At 42.3% G+C, this 19,857-nt stretch overlaps 1 protein-coding gene across 13 annotated transcripts in view; it reads left to right on the top strand.

Annotated features, from left to right (window-relative positions):
- The window catches only part of NCOA2 (nuclear receptor coactivator 2), a 254,946-nt gene that overhangs the window by 43,714 nt on the left and 191,375 nt on the right, over window positions 1-19,857 (top strand). For 3 of the 13 annotated variants that reach the window (XM_065582108.1, XM_065582110.1, XM_065582106.1), the window contains exon 3: window positions 7,333-7,426. The exons of the other annotated variants lie outside the window; for them this stretch is intronic. The gene's annotated coding sequence lies outside the window, so the exon portion shown is untranslated. The remainder of the gene's footprint in view (window positions 1-7,332; window positions 7,427-19,857) is intronic. 13 annotated transcript variants of the gene reach the window in all.

Below are 19,857 nucleotides of genomic sequence, written 5' to 3'. Positions count from 1 at the left end.
TTTGCTTATTTTGGGGCCCCATTTCCTAAGTATTAACATATATGGCCTGGCAAACTTAAATGTTTCCATGTGGTACTGAAAATTTTGATACAAAATAGCTTATAGATCACAATGACCATGATAAATACTACAAAACTTCAGTTCTACAAATAGACCTAAACAGAGTAAATGTTACTTTGCACATGATCTACTATTGGTTCCTAGATGTAAATATGTATTATTGTTATCCTATTCAAAGTATAATCAAGTAGAAGTGTGCATTTTTGTATGTTCCTTTTTGAGTGATGGAATTCATTCCTAATTTCTATTTTGATATGTATCTTGAAACAACTTCTCTGGTTTGTCATATTTATAAAATTGGTCAACTCTAAAGTAGAAATGGTGCTCCCAATCTGATCCTGAATGTCAGGAAGTAAGAAACACCCTCTGCTCTTATATTTCTTATCAGTTAGCTCTTATTTAATTCTGTACAAATCCCCTGATTTCTTGAGTTTCTGAATCATGTTTGAAACTTCAGTGGTTGGGGGAGGAGGGCAGGGCACACTGATTTTTACTTGCTTTGGGCATTGGATACCCTGAAAAAGGATGATGATTATGCTCTGCTGTTAACAAAACTTAAAATATTACATCAGTGGACAAAAATGTAACTTTTGAGCTGTTAACTGTGTTTAGACAATGTGTGAGCTGCTGGAGCAGATACTCTGGTAATGTCAGAGTACACTGAACACGATTCCACACAGATTGTAACTTTGTACCTTGAAAATGTTTACTAACCTGTAGAGATTATAATTGCAAATATTTTAACCAAAGAGATTTGAAAAAGTTATTACAGGAAGAAAATATTTGTTAGGCCTGAAATAAACATTTTCTGATATTTTTGTATCTGTTAGTTAAAACAAAAATGTTTCTTTTCATAGACAACATGTGCGGGGGGGAGAGGATGGCATGTAGGGTCACGTGTCCGTCCCCGTCCCCCCCCAGTTTCTGCTAGGGTTCACACCAGAATGTAGCCACCAGCAGCCATTCGGTACAGTGTGGGAGGGAGGGGACAGGGGCGGCTTCCAGTCATAGGGGAGGGGGGTGGGGGGAGGGATGACCTGGCCCGTGTCTTTGCAGAGGTCATCTCTTCTCCACCTCCCACCCCCCTGTCTTTCCAGCTTGTTCCTTCCTGTTCGCACAGTGTCAAAAGGCAGCTAACACCTCCAGGCTGCTCTGGCCACCAACCTAACCCAGCTGCCTCCTGTCATCCCCCGGCTACAGTGCGGGCAGGAAGGGGTTAAGCCCTAAGGATGGATTGTGCACCAGGGTCCAGGGAACCTGACTGCAGGGTCTTCAGTGAACCGGCCAGAGAGGTGGCTCAGCAGGGGAGGGTGCCTAGGGGACGGAGCAGCCCCGCACTCCCTGGGGGCAGGACCCAGGGCGGAGGGGTGGCGGGGTGACGAGGGTGCTAAGCCCCGCTCCGTGGGCTGCTGTAGAGCTTGCAGGTTTGGGGCATGAACAGGCTGGAAATGGCTTCCCCTACCCCACCACCACTCCAGAGCCAAGCTGAGGGGTGGAGAGGATTCCCCAGGCCAGTGCTGGGAGGGCTTTGGCACATGCAGGTCTCAGCACCTCATCGCCTATACCTCATCCTTGAGCTGGGGAGTCTTGGGCTTTCCCAGGGTGCCTGCCCAGCCACAGGCACTGGGGGAAGGAAGGAGCCTGCTGGCCAGGCTGCAGGTGAGTTGAGTGCTCTGACCAGAGGCTGGTTCTCCACACAGTGCTGGGAGCGGGACGAGCCCCACCAGTGGGACTATGGAGGAGCAGTGGGAGTGGGGGCAAAAGGGCAAAGCAAGGCGAGGACAGTGGGAGGGGGAGCATATTAAGGGGTGATGGGTGGGCAACAGAGGTGACACATAACTGGCCTCTGCCTTGTGCAGCCAGTGCTGGCCTGAAATGAGATGAGGGCAAGGCCCTGCTGGATGAGAGCCAGCACACCGCAGGGATTGCACTGATGGACCACATCTTGAAGAACAGCAGTTACAAGAAGGTGAGTAATCATTTATTTGGTTTGGCTTTTTAATAAGATCTGCAGCCAGACTGATCTCAAAAAAGTCTCATCATTTTCTGATTTGAATTCAATGGATAAGGATTATTTGAATGAGGAGAAAGAAGAAACAAAAACAAACTATTGACTTGGTTAAATTATATTAAGGCCTGGTACAGGACTACAATGAAGCACTTCCAAAATGTAAACTTAAATATTGTATACTAAACAAACTATAAAATTGCTTAGAGTAGAGTGTAGAATGGCTTTTACTTGGCTTAGAAAGCTAATTAGTGGGAGGCTTTAGCTCTTGAAAAGTCCTAAGAGTTTACATTAGTTTTTAAGAGCTGAAAAAAAGTTACATTAATGATTAATATGAGCAAGTGAAATCATTCAGATTTTGAGAGCTACCAGGAACATAGTTCCAAGGCCACTTATTTGCCAAAATACTGTGGACATGTTTGAAGAAGCTATGTTAAATAATTATTTATGTAAGTTTGATAGTGACACCATAGAAACCTCATAGAAATTATGTATTGTGTAGAAAAAAACTGGTATTGCCACAGTATAGTTGAGATTTTACACACAGAAGTAAGGAAATTTAAATTTTGATTCAGATACCAGTTTTAAAAATCTGCTTTCTTGCACATATATAATATTTTGTTATTTTATAATATAATTTTATCTTAATGTGTATGTGCAATTTAGCAGAGTTCTCTTGTTAAATTAATAATTTTGAATTTTCTGACTTTGTGTATGTAAACCCTTCACCATTACTTTATATTAATGTAGTTCTACATTTAATTTCCTGTTATCACACACTGTAATAAATGAAATAATTGTATTTATCCAAGCATGGAATCACTAAAGTAATGCGAGTTTGTTTAACAAATAACTAGTATACCTACATGGACTCTCCACATCTCTCTTTCAGGACAGGACTTAAGCACATGTGTAAGTCCTATTAACTTTAATGGGCTTTAAGCATGTGCTTTAAATGCTTTTCTGAATAAGAATGTTTTCTGAATTGGGACCTTAAATGGTTATGGAACTCCGGTTTAGTGAGCTAGTGCAGTATGCTGTTTTCACTTACAACATCGTTTATCTTTGAATCAATCTTCATGAACTTAGCAAAGCCTGCTTTCCTAACTGATGGCTGTGGGCATGGCATGTTTGATCTTTAAAAAATTAAACAGTGCACAATTATCAGATTGCACACAGTAATTGAAAAATATCTTAATACTGTAAAATATCTTCCCGTGCACTCACTTTGATAACTTAACCATGCTACAGTGTCATACCCTAAAATCAAATCCCTTTAAGGTATCTCAGGTTGGGCATCCAATCATGGACTAGCTTTTCCTGTCCAAGAGCTGAGTGATTCCTTTTCATACATTATTTTTATCATGTATCAGTGTTACAAACTATTAAGTATTACACAGAAACTATGTTAAAAGAATATTATTTAGGTTGCAAAATGAAGCACTCAGAAATGAGGAAATGTCAGACCTACAGTAGCCTATGTAACCTTAATTTTGCACGTTTGTGCATCCTGTGCACAGGGATCCTGTGGAAATAATGGTATGATATCATTTAGTTAAAAAAGACTGTGTATCATAATGCATATGCACAAGAGAGTTGAATAAAACTGCACAGACAAGTGTATAACTGGCATATCCCAACTTTTGAGTGCTTGAATTTGCAACCTAATAATGCTATTTTAGTATTTGTGGAGTGTAATTTCCTAGGTTTTTATTTAAGTGGAAAAAAAAATTACTCAATTTTATTGAATGATGAACAATAATGAAATAAATTTAAAAAGAAAGAAATTAAATAAAAAAAAATCATGATGTACAACTGTAACAACCCCCCTCACCCACAATCATGAATCATTAGTAGGGTTTGAACCTTGAGCCTTCAGCATTGCAGCACAAACTGTTATCACTTGAGCAACAAGACTAACAATATTATCTGGCAACAAGAGACTGTTAATTTCCCTGAGAGGGGGGGGAGGGGGGAGATGGGTTGCAGTTCCAGTGGGTGATCAGGAGGAGGCCTACGATGGCCTTGCACTCTCTATATCTGCCCCAGCGTTGGGGGGAGCTCCTCCTCCTGTATAAGCCCCAGATGGGGGATTGGCTGATGGTGCCATTTGCTGAGTCTGGGAAGAGTGGTGATTTTGGGGAGCCCAGCCTGTGTCTGTCTCTACCGCCATGCCAGATGCACACCTGGGAGCCCTGGAAGTGGGGATAGAGAGAGTATCTGGGGGCTAGAGTCCTTTCTCCCACCATCTGCTACAGCTCAGCTACTCTGGCAGCTCCCTGGTGTTCCAGTGGAGCAGCTTCTGGGGGTGTGAGCCCTGCTTCTGAATGTTCAGTGGTGGTTTTGGCATGCTGCTAGTATTTTTCTGAGAAACCCAAGCAAGAGAAGGGAAATGGCAATTTTTAACAGTTTATATCTCTGCCAAAATCTGAATGGAATTTCATGGGACGAAGAAAAAGCACTTCTGTAGCCCATGGGAGATTCCCTGTGTGGAACACCAAAGGTCTACTGCAAATAATGGAGGCATGAGAGCTTCTCAAAGATGAGATTGCAAGAATACTTTATAATGGAAAGTGTTAGGCAACCTAAATACAGGGGTTGCTACCAGCTTCCAGTATGATATACATTGAACTGCTAATATGAAAAATTCCATTGAACTCAATAGGACTTTTTGTTCTATAATTTTCAGTGTTGCTGTTCAAGCCACATGGTATTCTTTCAGTTGTAGGAAGGCTACTGTGAATTGGTAACTTTTCAGTTTGCCCAATATTTACATTTTAATGGTGTCATTCACACTGGACAAACCTCATCTCTGTCATAACAACTGCACAGAAGTTATTAAGAATTGCACTCACCTAAGACAGAGCTGGGAATTTTGCTCCAATGTATTCAGGGATTATACTGCAGGAGATTACATACCACAGGGCCTGTAATTCCTAGGCACACTATATTTGTATCTAATCTGTGTCTGATTGGGTTGTGTTCATATTAATGAAAATGTATTATGTACCCAGTAGTAACTGGTCTGATGCAAAAAAGCATTATGGAATATAATGGAAGATGATACTGTTTTTCAAATGCATAAAACACTGCTACCTGTCTACATTTTATTCCTGCAATTTTTTGTTATTGTTAATTGACAGGGAGCTCACTACTGGAAGGTGCCCTTAACTTCCCTTGCAGGTGAATATTTAGTCTATAAACTGTTCAGGGCAAGAATTGTCTCTGAGTTGTACAGCACCCAGCACAGTGGAGTCCTAATTCTGAATGGAGCCTTTGAGAGCCGTATAATAAAAATATTTACTGCCAATAATGAAAGATCACTGTGCACCTTGCAGGATCATGCCTATTATAACGAAATAGACCTCTTGGCTAAAACTGAAGAATGCAAATAAAATCTGGCTGATAATTTTACTATGAAAATTAATTTTGTTTTCAGTGTGTCTTGATTAAATCAGGGTATGTCTGGGACTCTTAGCTTCGCTAGTGGAATGCCTCTATTGAGTAATTGTAGCTCAGTTGTAGCCTCTTTTTTATAGACTTTAGAATGAGTGACTTGGTGAAATGCAGTCTGCTTGGGAGAGGAGTGCAGATGAAGATTGCAGACCTCTGTGTCACTTTCCCCAAAATGTTAAATTGTTCTTTGTTTCTCAGAATAATAAGTGCAGATAGTATGTCCTTGAAATAGTGTTTTTTTTTTCCTTTCAGTTTGTGTGCAGACAGATTAGATACTGCATAGGAAGAAATGTCTTTCACTTAAAGTACTTCTGACTAAAGATTTTCTGAAAGCAATGTATGGCTGAAGGTGATTGTTACTTATTATGGAATCATTTGTTTGGGTTCCAATATCCCCTTCCACTGTGCAGTGTGGAGCAAAAATGCAGAAATAAGGTGGATGGAGCTATGTGGAGGGAGAATGTAGCGTGCTGGAGCCTGTAGCATCTTCTATTGTGCAACTATGTTTGTTCCATTTGCTAGACCACCACCAGATTCCAATGTCAAAACGAGAGCCACTTTATGCAGTATATTTCCACCATCTAGTAGGTCCACATAATGCACAACGGGGAGGATAAATTATTCTTGATTGGATCAGCATCATCTATCCTATGTGCTCTATGACCTACAGAGGGTTGCAGCATTTCAGCCAGTCCACTACCTTATGAGAGGTGAGCTTCGCTTGGAAGGAGTGTGGGGGGGGAGCTTTGCTCCAGGATGCTGACTGTGGATCTGTGATCGGGGTTTGGGTCAGGGTTTTTCCTGAATCCTCCAATTTACAGCATGCAGCTACTGCAAGAATAATGCAGCTCCTCAACAGCTATACAATTTTTTTCATTCTTGTTTCCCTTCTGTGCATTTTTACATGGGAGAGGAGAACATGAGCTTCACTCACATATATTAATGCAGTGCCCTTCATGCAAATTGTTCTGGCTGTGTGCCCTGTGGAAAAGGGAATGTAGGAACAAGTGTAAAGTAAAAATATTTTTCAGGGTTTGGTTTAAGCACTATTACTAATTTAGCAGATCTATCTTGAAATGACAAAGTATTTTGCAAATGAGACGCATAACCAAATAATTTGCATACAGAGATCTGGCTCATATCTGCAGTGTCGATGGAAGATTGATTGTGGCTATGAGGAATGTAAGGAACTAAAAGTCATGAGATTACCAAGAGTTATAAGGCTCTGAAGAGTCTAAGCATTGAAAAGAATTTTAACGCACTATTTCTTTATTGAAAATCAACAGTTATGCAGAGTGCATTGGAAAAAAAAGATAACCTAGAAAAGTCATAACCTTAACGCAAAAACATTGGTTGATATTGCCATAGCAGCACAATATTAGCAAAATAATTTTCAAGTCTGTATGCTTAATAAAGAACCAGTGCTAGAGCGACATGGCAAGGAAAGCTTGCTCTTAGATACTATCCTAGCTGCAAAATCCTATAAAACTGTGCATTATGTGATATGTGAACCAAATGAAAGCAGAAGGAAGGAGAGAATTACAATAATCTGGCTAAACTGAACAGGGTTCATTTTATTTTGAGTGAAGTTCAGTGCAAGTTGCATATATGTAGGGCTTTGTGCTCTTAATAGATCTGCTGTCTCATCTGAAACTTATGGATAATAGCTTAGAAGCTGACTAACTTGCCATACCAGTCTTACAGTTTTTTTGTTTTGCTCAAAGTGGATGAAAGGTTAATTTAAGTATGGTTACAGTAGTACTGCATTCCTGATGATGTTGGTAGCTTAATGACAATCTTTGTTGTAGAAATCAGGAAATGTGGGTTGAGCCTCTGGGATCTGTATGGCTGATGCGTGAAAATGTTACGTCCTGAATGACAAGATACTGCTGGAACAGCTTGGTATGTAACACTGCGGATTGTATGTCTATGGTTTTGATTTTAAGCTTAACTTCTTCCTTTTTTTTCCTTTTGGTAAAACAAGACAGACATTTAAAGTTTTCTGCACTTAAAAGTTTCTTTCTGTAGTAAGATTTCTCCACACTTTGGTTAGGGTGTTCCATGACTCACTCATGTACCAGTGCTGACGGATTGCAGATTTATTCCAAATGCATTCAACACACAGACTCTAAATCAGGGGTAGGCAACCTGTGGCACGCGTGTTGAAGGTGGCACGCGAGCTGATTTTCAATGGCACTCACACTGCCCGGGTCCTGGCCACACCGGTCCGGGGGGCTCTGCATTTTAAATTAATTTTAAATGAAGCTTCTTAAACATTTTTAAAACCTTATTTACTTTACATACAATAGTTTAGTTATATATTCTAGACTTATAGAAAGAGCCCTTCTAAAAATGTTAGAATGTATTACTGGCACGTGAAACCTTAAATTAGAGTGATTAAATGAAGACTCGGCACATCACTTCTGAAAGGTTGCCGACCCCTCTAGATGGTTAAACAGGCGGACATTTAACTGGAATTAATTTGATTATACTGATTTAAAAACTGCTCTTGTGGTGTATACATTTATATATCTGCTTGAAATTATCAGTTTGTATAAAAAGAAATGGTTCATAAATGTTAATATAATAGAATATTTGTCATAAAGTGAACTTAATGTATGCAAAGCTTCAAATATTGTTTACTGTGGAAGCAAAAGGAGGCTATGAAACTTTCTTGCTTCATTTTTCTACATTTTTCAGTGAAGTACTGAGGGGTAGGTAGGGTGGAGTTGGCACTGGGAACTGGAGGATTTATATATTGAGGTTTATTTAATTGAAATACTGAGAGCCCTTGCATTTATTAGAAATTTAACTTTGATTACATTTAATTTTGTTCAGTGAAAGGAAAGATTATTATCTACTGAAGTTGTGTTTGTGTCTATTCTCTATTTATCTAATTATTTCGTAAATCTCAAGCTCGTGAAAGGTGCTGCATGGACAGCCCTGCAGGTCACTTGCTGGTGTCATTGGATCTTCAGATTTTCATTCTCTCTTCTTTCTTTTCAAATTCTTTATACTGGCCCTGCCTTTAACCAATTTGCATTCTCTCTGTTGGACTGTAGTTAAATGCTGGGTGTAAAACTGGCCTCTGCTCTGAGATCTTTGCAGTATTTAGGCACAATGGAGATGAGATAGGAACAGAAAGTTAACTTTAACTTGGAATTCCCATTTTTTTTCCAGCTTCTCTATACGAATTAAGTTATTTTAACTTGGTTATTTTCTGCATTTCAAATCATGCTTGCTCACTTCTGCTGAAATGTAAAATACACTTCTACCCCGATATAACGTAACTCAATATAACACAAATTCAGATATAACACGGTAAAGCAGTGCTCCGTGGGGGGGGGAGGGCTGCGCACTCCGGCGGATCAAAGCAAGTTCAATATAACACGGTTTCACTTATAATGTGATAAGATTTTTTTGGCTCCCGACGACATCGTTATATTGGGGTAGAGGTGTATGTTAAGCATTGTGCACCACTTGAGAAACATGTTTCACTGAATTTTAATTGGTAAAACATTACAGATCAGTCCCTTACCCACCTCCACAAAGAATCATTTAGAATTCAGTTATCTGATGCTAGGAAGAAAATAAAGGTTTTAAATAAGACTACTAGGACTAGCTGCTTGGTAGGAGCTGTACCTTAACCCAATTCTCCAAAATCTACTTCTTTGTGTATTTTTTGCTACAGAAGCTGATTTGTATGTGTATGTGCTAAATTGTGTCCTGTGGTAAGAGGAGTCTATATAGAGATGTCAAAAACACTAGGTGGTGTCTAAGGCTTTTAAGAGTGCCTGAATATCGCTGCCATTGAGGTGTACATGGAATCTACTCATTGGGTTACTTGATATACCTTTGTTGTTGCCCCCACAGGAAAACTCCCCTGCTTAGGTGGATAAACTGCTCATTAATGAAGTCTTATATTTTTGGTTTTCATGAAGGTTTACGTTCAGGACATTAAAGTGAGAGAGAATTTGCTGAGAGAGTAGTGGCAGCTCATTGTAATGTTTATCCTCTCTGTCCTTCCTGGAGATAAAGTGACTGACACGGAATGGAAACATTCTCTTGCAAAGCATTGATAACAGACCAGAGCTGCGTTTTTTGTTGTCTGCTTTTAGAATGCATGACAAAAATTAGTTCAGTCTGAAGGTTTACAGAGCGCTATTGTTGAATGACTTGAGGAAGATGATTGTCTTCTCCAAATGTACATGACAGAATCCAGTAAGTAAGGAGTGAGTTGTTAATTCAGAAAGAATGTGGAGCCTCTTAAATCTCAGAACTCTCTTTTCTCTGCGTAACTTGGGATGATTCTGTAGATGTGAGATATCTTGGACTTAAAGCACTGTCATCCATGTTGCACTTACACAAAGGAACACTTTTCTTGATTTGGTCCACAAAGCCTCATTTCAATCCCTCTTGAAGACCCACTTCTTCCACAGCATATGTAAGAAACTAGCTTAAGAAGTCCTCTACTTTATTTACCTTACAAGTGAAGTGCTCATTTGTGCAGAGGGAGGATTTTAGAGGTTGGAAGGGAGAGGTAAGGGCACTGGAATTGAAGCTGGAAAGTGGCCGTCTACTCTGGGTAGTGAAATCATATTAGAACGTCTCTTGCAAATTGTGCTTAAATATAATTTTTTCTAGGAAGTTATCATACTTTCACCGGTTAGTGTCTGCTGTACCCAAGCAAATTTGAAGGAAGATGATTACATATAGTCTTACATGGGCCAATAATTTTCACTTGTTTCTCTTTTTTTCAGATAAGTAGTCTGCTGACCTAATTCATCTAAGGTTTATAGAATATTACGTTACTATGAAATTTTTAGAGGGTTTGGACTAATGTATATGTTGTTAGTAGATAAAGCAAGTATCTTCAAAAATGTGTCCTTGTTGACTGTTTGCAGTGGGCTTTTACTGTGTTTAGTTGTAGGTTGAAATACATGGAGATGTTTCTTTTTTTCGTTTTGTTTAACCAGTTGTGTGGATGGGGAAAAATCAAAATAATGTCAGTTGTGATAATGAATGCCTCTCTGTCATCGGGGTCTCATTGTTTTGGGGCAGGGGTGGGCAAAATTTTTGGCCCGAGGGCCACATCTGGGAATAGAAATTGTATGGTGGGCAGTGAATGCTCACAAAATTGGGGTTGGGGTGTGGGAGGAGGTGAGGGCTCTGGTTGGGGGTCTGGGCTTCGGGGTAGGGTCAGAAATGAGGAGTTCAAGGTGCAGGAGGGGGCTCCAGGCTGGAGTGGGGTGCAGGCTCTGAGGTGAGGCTGGGGATGAGGAGTGTGGGGTGTAGGAGGGGGCTCTAGGCTGGGACCGAGGAGTTCGGAGGGCGAGAGGGGGATCAGGGCTGGAGCAGGGGGTTGGGGCGTGGGGAGAGGCTCGGAGGTGCAGGCTCCGAGTGGCACTTACCTCAGGTGGCTCCCAGAAGCAGCAGCATGTCCCTTCGCCGGCTCGTATGCGGAGGCGCAACCAGGCGGCTCTGCATGCTGCCCCGTCCGCAGGCACTGCCCCTGCAGCTCCCATTGGAGCGCCGGAGGGGGCTATTGGAGTGCCTAAGAGCTGGAGCGGGGCCATGCTGCAGCTTCCAGGAGCCACGTGGTGCGGCCCTGACCCTGCGCCCCGGCTGGAGCACTGGAGCAGGGCAAGCCCCAGACCTCGCCCCCTAGTGGGAGCTTGCGGGCCGGCTTAAAATGGCTCTCAGGCCGTAATTTGCCCACCCCTGCTTTGGGGTTTGTTTTTTTAATAGTTGTTACCATGGTCTTTTTGTTTATAATTTTTCATTTTTATCAAAATGAAAAACTTTAATTAGGATTTTTATATGTTAAAAATATTAGGATCAGTACTTTAGATTGGTTCTAATGTGGTAGAGAGATGGGAGAAGGTGTATTTGGAGTTTAGATACCAACATATGAACGCTTACATTGTACTTTTATTTGGTAGAAGTGGCCCTCTATGTCTTGGTACTCCTTATTGTTCCTTGTTAGTGTGGTTAAACATAGCAGGGGTCTGGGCCATGGTGAACTTTCTGCACCCTGTAATCAGAGTTGTAGCACTTGCTTAAACCTCTTTGGAAGAGTATAAATCTAAGGCCTACATTTTTTAGAGGATGGTTTTAGAAAAGCCTCAAGGTCCTCAAGGTTTTTAGGTCAACAGGATTGAACAAATGTAGTAATGTGATCAACATGATGCTGCTGACCATCTCCAAAAAACTCCAGAGACTGTACACTAGATGGTGTAGAAAAGAATCTGGTAAAGTAGTTTTCTACCTTCAAGTTTCTTGTTATGACGTTAACGAACTGCTTCTTCCAGTCTGCTCTAAAATAGTCCATACACTGTATTATCAAACGTATCCCATTTTGAGGTTTAGGTTCAATGACAAAAACACTAACAATAAGATAACTAACAACATTCAGTCCAGCTCACACCTTCTCCCTAGGCTTGGCTGGTCCTAGGCGGTCTGTGATTCCATCTACTCAGCTCACATCCTAGATCATCTTATACCCACTATACAGGTGGGGTAATGAACCAATGTTTTGGTTAAGGTTTGTCTTGAATAAGAAAGGTGGCTGAGTTTAGATGCTATATACCCTGACCTAATCTTGGACCTTTTTTCTGGAGTAGATGCAGAGTAACGTTTTTACCTTGATTTTTTTTTTTTTTTCCTGGTTGTGTTTAGCTTTGAACTCAACCGGCTAAATTGAATTACAAGGTGTTTCCTTGCGGCCACACTAAGAAAGAGGTCCAAGTTTAGGTCAGGATTAGTGAGCATGTGTTAACTAAGCCTGATGTAGGTTGAACCAATTTTCTACACTTAAAACTCTACAGTGGCTCAGACACTACCTACGCTAATGGGAGAGAGTCTCCCATCAGCATAGGTAATCCACCTCCCTGAGAGACAGTAGCTAAGTCAATGGAAGAATTCTTCTGACAACCTAGTGCTATCTATGTGGGGACTTAGGTCGGCTTAACTACGCCACTAAGGGCTTCTCTTCACTACCCGCCTGGATCGGCAGGTAGAAATCGATCTCTCAGGGATCGAACTATCGCGTTTCGTCGTGACGCAACAATCGTTCCCCGAATCGACGCGCGTACTCCACCAGCCCAGGTAGGAGTAAGCGCCATCAACGGGGGAGCCGCGGCGGTTGATTTGCCGCCATCCTCACAGTGGGGTAAGTTGGATCGGATACGTCGAATTCAGCTACGCTATTCGCGTAGCTAAATTTGTGTATCTTAAATCGATTTCCCCCCCCCCCCCCCCAGTGTAGACCTAGCCTCAGGGGTATAGTTAAACCAACCTAATTTTTGAATGCAGACCAGGCCTTAGTAAAGACAAACCCTTTTAGTCTGCCGAACCCACTTGCATTATTCCAGCAGGATCAGCGCCTGTGAACATGTCGGACATTTGCCAGCCTGTTACACAAAAAATGCGTCAACTAAATTTACTTAGTGTTAGCCCTTGTCTAGTTTTTTTAGTAGATTTAAAGGTGTGAAGTTATATTGATTTATCTAGCTCAATCTAATTATCACCTGCTTAAAAGTCTAGTTAATACAAAGCAATTGTATTTTAGAGCACGCTCAGGTGATTGAGTAGAAGCTTTGGAATATATATACACTAGAAACACTGCTGTGCGGCTGTAGCACTGTAGTATAGACACTTACTACAGCAACACGTTACTTCCATTGCTGTAGTAAATCCACCTCTCAGAGAGTTGGGAACTAGGTTGACAGATTTCTTCCATCTACCTAGTGGTGTCTACACTGGGGCTTAGGTTGGCTTAAATACGTTGCACAGGGTGTAAAATTTTTTGCAGCCCTGAGTGATGTAGTTAAGCTGACCTAACTCTGCAGCATAAACCAGCCCTTGGAGGAAGCCTGGACTTTAATTTGACATTTTTAGCATTGTTCTAAAGCAGGGGTTCTCAATCTTTTTCTTATTGAAGGCCCCCTCCAACATGCTATAGAAACTCCACGGCCCACATGTGCCATTACACCTATTTTTCTGCATATAAAATCTAGGGCTGGCATTAAGGGGTAGCAAGAAGGGCAATTGCCCGGAGCCCCAGGTCACCAGGGGCACCACATCTATCTATAGGGCTTTCTATCCTGGGCCCTAGCGAGTCTAATGACAACCATGCTTGGTGGACCTTCTGAAACGTGCCTGTGCCCCTCCCTTCCCCCTGACCCCTGGTTGAGAACCACAAGTGCTTTTTCTTCACTAGCATTTTAAGATGTTAATTAGATCAAACTAGGTAATTTGATCTAGCATCACATCTCTAAAGCCAGGTTTACACCACAAACTTACATCAGTATAACTGTGTCGCTCACAGGTGTAAAAAAAACCCACACCCCTGAACATTCCAGTTATACTGACCTATCCCCCAGTGTAGACAGTGCTGTGTCGACAGGAGGAGCTTCTCCTATCCACATAGAATCCACCTCTTGCAGAGGTGGATTAGCTACTCCGAATGGGAGAAGCTCTTCCTTCGGCATAGTAGCATCTTCACTAAGGTGCAGTTGTGCCGCTGCAGGACTGTACGTGTAGAGAAGCCCTAAATCTTAGGCTAGACAAAGTCTTAGTGGTGTGTCACCAAAAGTTTTCACTTTCTCTTTGAAAACATGATTTTTCATTTCCTGATCATCTTTTGGAAGTTGGAGTTAATATAGATCTGATGAAGGGGTCTTGCAGTTACCCTGTGCATTGATTGTACTTTTCTCAAAAAGATATTTGAATTAGCTGCTCTTGAAATTCTGAGGTCCCATTTTTTACAATTATAGTGGCATTTGGTAGATAGGTTTCCCTTAAGCAGTCTCTATCAGACTAAGGTGCTCTTGGAAGAAAGTCTATAATTTGTTCTAAATTTTCAGAATGGAGAGGGGTAACTAGTGGTGTTCTCCAACGGTGAGTCCTAGAACCAATCCTATTCAACTTATTCATAAATGTTCTGGAGAAAGGGGTAAACAGTGAGGTGGCAAAGTTTGCAAAGCTGCTCAAGATAGTTAAGACCAAAGCAGACTGTGAAGAACTTCAAAAAGATCTCACAAAACTAAGTGATTGGGCAACAAAATGGCAAATGAAATTTAATGTGGATAAATGTAAAGTAATGCACATTGGAAAAAATAACCCCAACTATACATACAATATGATGGGGGCTAATTTAGCTACAATTAATCAGGAAAGAGATCTTGGAGTCATCGTGGATAGTTCTCTGAAGACGTCCACACAGTGTGCAGCGGCAGTCAAAAAAGCAAACAGGATGTTAGGAATCATTAAAAAAGGGATAGAAAATAAGACAGAGAATATCTTATTGCCCTTATATAAATCCATGGTACGCCCACATCTTGAACACTGTGTACAGATGTGGTCTCCTCATCTCAAAAAAGATATACTGGCATTAGAAAAGGTTCAGAGAAGGGCAACTAAAATGATTAGGGGTTTGGAATGGGTCCCATATGAGGAGAGATTAGAGAGGCTAGGACTTTTCAGCCTGGAAAAGAGGAGACTGGGGGGGGGGGGGGGGGGGATATGATAGACGTATATAAAATCATGAGCGGTGTGGAGAAAGTGAATAAGGAAAAGTTATTTACTTGTTCCCATAATATAAGAACTAGGGGCCACCAAATGAAATTAATGGGCAGCAGGTTTAAAACAAATAAAAGGAAGTAGTTCTTCACACAGCGCACAGTCAGGATCAGTAAGAAATGGTGTCCCTAGCCTCTGTTTGTCAGAGGGTGGTGATGGATGGCAGGAGAGAGATCACTTGATCATTACCTGTTAGGTTCACTCCCTCTGGGGTACCTGGCATTTGCCACTGTCAGTAGACAGGATATTGGGCTGGATGGACCTTTGGTCTGACCCAGTATGGCCATTCTTATGGTTTTTTTTGAGACATCAAAGGTACTTAACACAGTGATTCAACAGGGAAGACCAAAGGTAAGTTTGAAATTGCCAGGAGTTAAAATATAAGATCATGCTAGCAGATATTTTGGCAGGGTTGCTGTAGTTCTGTTCCTGATGTCAATTTAGAGATTAATCTTGAAATCAAAACAATTTTACAGGGCACTTCAAATGTCTTTTTTTCATTGCTATACTGCAGTGTGTGATCTTTTTTTGATGCTATCTGATTCTAAACATCACCTGTTCATCTGAAATATTTTCATCCTAAGCACATAGAGTCTGAAATACAGCAGTGTTAAACTTACACTGGATGCTTTCAATTAATATCCTGTTAAATATTTTGATAAATTATTTAAAAAAAATCTTATTTGGGATAGTATCTTAGGAACTTGAAAATAAAATACCATTTGCCAATGATTTTGTCCTTTTCTATTTTACAGATGTTGGGTTATTTTTTCTCGTATGTATTTAATGAACTAAAGAAACCGATATGGTTCCTTGTTTACATTCCTGCATTCTAACATTATTGGCACTATACACATTGTCCTATGAATAGTGTATATTAATGGCTTGGTGCAGTCCAAAGTTGTTGGAAGGCACATAACTGGTGTAACTGCACCAATTGGTATTATTGGTGTATCGTTGTTTTATACAATTCTTAATAAAGAGGTAAAATTGAAAAAGAATGGAAGAAATTTTGGGCTCCAGAGATGCCCCTAACCTAATTATGTGCTTTGAAAAGGAAATTTTGGCTTGTGTACATCATTTGTCCCACTGGGGTGGGACAAATGCTGTCTTTGGCTTTTTCCCTCCCTCCTCCCCCCAGACTGTCCCAGCCCTGGCATCCCTTTTTCCATGGGCGGCCTGAATGGAAAGCCATGCTGCCCAGTGGAAGGTGAGTGTGGCATCTCGGTCAGACAATGGGGGCCGGCCTCTTCCAGGTTGGGAGGGGAAGGGAAGGGACTGGAAACTAAAACTGCAGGGCAAAGAGACCAGTAAGTATTAGGGGGTCTTGATCCCATGCCCCAGCTCCCAGGGGACCCCCTGTCTGTGCCCCCAACCCCTGAAGGCCCCTTCCCTGTGCCCCCAGCTTCCAGGAGCCCTCCCTGTGCCTCTAGGTCCCAACCCACCCAGCTCCCAAGGGGCCCCTGTCTGTGCTCGTAGAGCCTGCAGGGTCCCTACCTATGCTCCCAGGGACCCCTGCCTGTGCCCATAGCTCCGAGCCCCCTCCCCCCCCCCACCCTCCATGTCCACACAGCACCCAGGAGGCCTCTTCCTCAGCCCCACAGGTCCCAGCCTTCCAGTTCTCAGGGTGTCTATCACATCTTCGAGGTCCCCCTCCTGCATGCCACACTCTGACCCCAGAGTTCCCCATGCTCCCCAGTTCTCAGGGGCTCCCCCTTTTTCTTACTCCTCCCAAAGGGAGGTGTTTAGTGTAGGGGCTTGGATATTTCGGGAGCCAACCTTCCACCATCAGCACCCACCCTCGCTACCCTCAGTGCTCTGGAGGATTTTATACTCCCTCTCCTCCCCCCATAACCCACCTTCCCTGGGACTGGGGAAGGGCATTTGAATATTGGAGATGCTCAGTATTGGGGTGGGGAGAGATCTGCCCTTCTGGAGCCCCCATGTCACTGCCCCTCTCTCCTCCTGGTATTTCCACACCAGTGTGATTCTATCTATACACCTTTGGTTCCCTCCCCCCTTTTCTGGGGCTCTCAGGTCACCAGGCGCCCCTGCCACCACAGCCCTCTGGTGCCCTCCTGTCACTGTGCCTCCCCTTGGGCTGCTGACCCTCTGGGGCTCTGGCAGAGAAGATGGATGCCGTGTTGAGTGGGAGAGTTTGGGAGGTGCAGGAGAGGTACGACTGCCCCAGACCCTGCTCAATCTATCAGAGTGCGGAAGACCACCTACTACGTTGTCTTGGCTGTCCTGCTCAACGACCAGATGAGGGGTCCGTGTAGCACTGTCTGGGGGAGTCAAAGAGACTGCTCTGGGGTTTCCTGTGCTGCCCATCACCTTGGCATCCAGATGTGAGTCACTGCAGGGCAAGACCGGCCCTAGGCGTGGATGATGTGGTCAGGGGGTGCTGTGGTTAAGAGGCAAGAAGCAGGGTGGGCTTGGAGGGCAAGGTCATGGAAGGGAGTTTGGGGAAATTAGAGATGGGGGAAGAGACAGTGGTGGCTGGGGCAATGGGGGTTGGGTGGGAAGGAGCCTGGGAAGGTAGCTGGGGCTAGGGGTGCCAAAATACAAGTTTGCCCGGGGTGCTATTTTCCCTAAGGCCAGCCCTATACAGAAGCCTGTATTTAAAGCTGCTTGAGCTTGTTCTGTGGCAGGGAATTAGTGGTCCCCATCTCTGCCCCTCTCTTCTCTTCATTGGAAGGGGTGTGTGGAGGGGGTGTGCTTCTTCCCCTTCTCTTTCCAGTAGAATGGAGGTGGGGGCAGTGGCGTGTGTTTTACTCAGCACAGGATGCTGATTGGCTATGTTTTTAGGCTCCTGCCTTGAACTGAGCCAGGGAGCATCAAGAACACAGACTTCTTGGCAAATGCTTGTGGACTCTGTGGGCCACAGCCTCCAATATGCAAACCCCTGGTCTAGGGTACTAATATATTGCAAATAAAATTATAAACACTACTTAGGCCTGTCTGTAATAGAAGAGTGACCAATTTAATTAAGTGCAAACCCCTAATGTAGTTGTACCTAAACTGGTTTAACCCTTGTTTATATTCATTTAGTTTTAACTAATTGATTTATCTTAAATATCTCTCACTTATGAGAGAAGTCTACAATAATTGAAAAAGTAATGCCAGTTAGAGATTTTATCTCAGGTTCTTTTTGATTCTTGGTCTTAGCGATCACATCTGAAGTACTGGTAGCATAGGAAGAAAGCTGAAGTGTAGCTTAATGGGGAAGAGCTGTATTAGAAATTCTGTATCTTTTGAGAAGCTTTACCTATGCTGCCGAAATTGGAAACAAACTGAGGGCATATGAACTGTATGAGATGAGGATGAGAGACAACAAGGATGAGAGTCTAAGGGTACGTCTATACTTACCTCCGGGTCTGGCGGTAAGCAATCGATCTTCTGGGATCGATCCCGGAAGTGCTCGCCGTCGACGCCAGTACTCCTGCTCCGCGAGCGGATTACGCAGAGTCAACAGGGGAGCCTGCCTGCCGCGTGTGGACTCGTGGTAAGTTCGAACTAAGATACTTCGACTTCAGCTACGTTATTCACGTAGCTGAAGTTGCGTATCTTAGTTTGAAGTGGGGGGTTAGTGTGGACCAGCCCTAAACTTCCTTTAAAATGGTAGAGCACATCCTCTTGGAATGTACTGACTGTGTGTAGCAAGTGTAGAACGGTGCTCGCTAAAGCCTGCAGCCCACAGATACAGTATTACAGGGGTCCTGCTGCTACTACTGAATTATTTCCTAACTGCGCACTAAAGGACTGTGGTGTTGGTTTTGGTTTTAGTTTGGTTTGGGTTTGAGCTGTAGGACCCATCTTGGCTTTTTTGTGTGATTTTTATCCGTGACTGTCTCTCTTATGTTAAAGCACAAGGATTCTTTTTACTTTCCGTATCAATGAGCAAAATCCCTAGGAGAGGGAGAGTATTTTTGATCATGAAGAATCTGGGAACTAATAATGTAATTATTCTAGAAGAAGAAATTGAATACTGATTGGTGTAGTACATGCATGAGCTTCCTCTTCATCATCTGGTGGAGCAGTATTCAGAAAGTTCAGGGTCCAGCCAAAATCACATTATCAAGAGCAGATTATGTGATCTGGCATTTGTTCACAACCCATAATAATGGTGTGTGTCTTCATGTGCAAAAAGGCCGATTGGAAGCTTCCTCGTATGAAACCCAGTATCTCGTCCCCCCCGTGATAAGCATCTGGTTCTTCTTATCAGAGTTGAATGAGTTTATTTTTAGTTCACTGACACCTTCTGATGAGGCTGTGTTTTTTATTAAGATTGCCTTTGTAATCTCTTCAGGACATTTGTATTCAAACTCATGCAAGTAGTCCATACATGAATAGGTTAGCAATAAATATGATTGCAAACAACCATTACTGGGATTGCCTTTTACATATAATTCTCTATTTCATTTTTAATTGAAATTATTTACATCAAATGTATATTTTCCCAAACCGAATGTAGTATTTTTTACATTTGCTGTAACTTGGGTAGTATGTGTTGCCTTTTTTTCCTTATTCTAATCAGTTTTTTTCATGTTGAAATTTATTTTTGGAATTTGATATTTGTCATGTTTATTGTGGCAGTGTCGAGGGCCCAATTGAGAACGGGGCCGCACTGTACAAACATACAGTAAGAGACAATCCTTGCCCTGAAGAGAGAATGCACAGGCAACCTTAAATCTGGCATTTCCTAATTTTTGAGTGCTTGATTTTGCAACTTTTTAATGTTCTGTTAACAT

This window comes from Chrysemys picta, chromosome 2, assembly GCF_011386835.1.
Source record: "Chrysemys picta bellii isolate R12L10 chromosome 2, ASM1138683v2, whole genome shotgun sequence".
In the NCBI taxonomy this organism is placed as follows: domain Eukaryota; kingdom Metazoa; phylum Chordata; order Testudines; family Emydidae; genus Chrysemys; species Chrysemys picta.
Note: the sequence above shows the minus strand (reverse complement) of the source record. Positions and strands in the feature narration are given on the sequence as shown.